Genomic DNA, 436 nt, shown 5'->3' with positions numbered 1-436 from the left:
CCCAGAGGGTCACTTCCATCTCTCTCTCTCTCTCTCTCTCTCTCTCTCTCTCTTTCTCTTTCTCTCTCTCTCTCAATTAAATGGGCACTCCGCAGTCCTCATCTTCCACTTCATTTCAGCATCATGTGACATCGTCCTTATCACCCTCACTTCCTTGATTTCTTGGATACTGCTCTCCTGATTTTTCTTCTCTGTCTCCTCCTTTTCACTGTCCTTTCCAGGCTCATCTTCTGCCAGCTGTGAACAATTAGAATTCTTCAAAGTTCAATTCCCATCATCTTTGCATCTACTCCAAACATTGCCCTTAGGTCAGTGGTTCTCCATTGAGGTGTATTTTGTCCCCCAAAGGACATTTGGCAGAGATGGATGGTTTTCACAGCTTGAGGGGAGGAGAGGTGCTCATGGTATCTAGTGGGTAGAGGCTGGGGATGCTGCT

This window comes from Bison bison, unplaced genomic scaffold (assembly GCF_000754665.1).
Source record: "Bison bison bison isolate TAMUID 2011002044 unplaced genomic scaffold, Bison_UMD1.0 scf7180017864518, whole genome shotgun sequence".
NCBI classification, from domain to species: domain Eukaryota; kingdom Metazoa; phylum Chordata; class Mammalia; order Artiodactyla; family Bovidae; genus Bison; species Bison bison.
Note: the sequence above shows the minus strand (reverse complement) of the source record.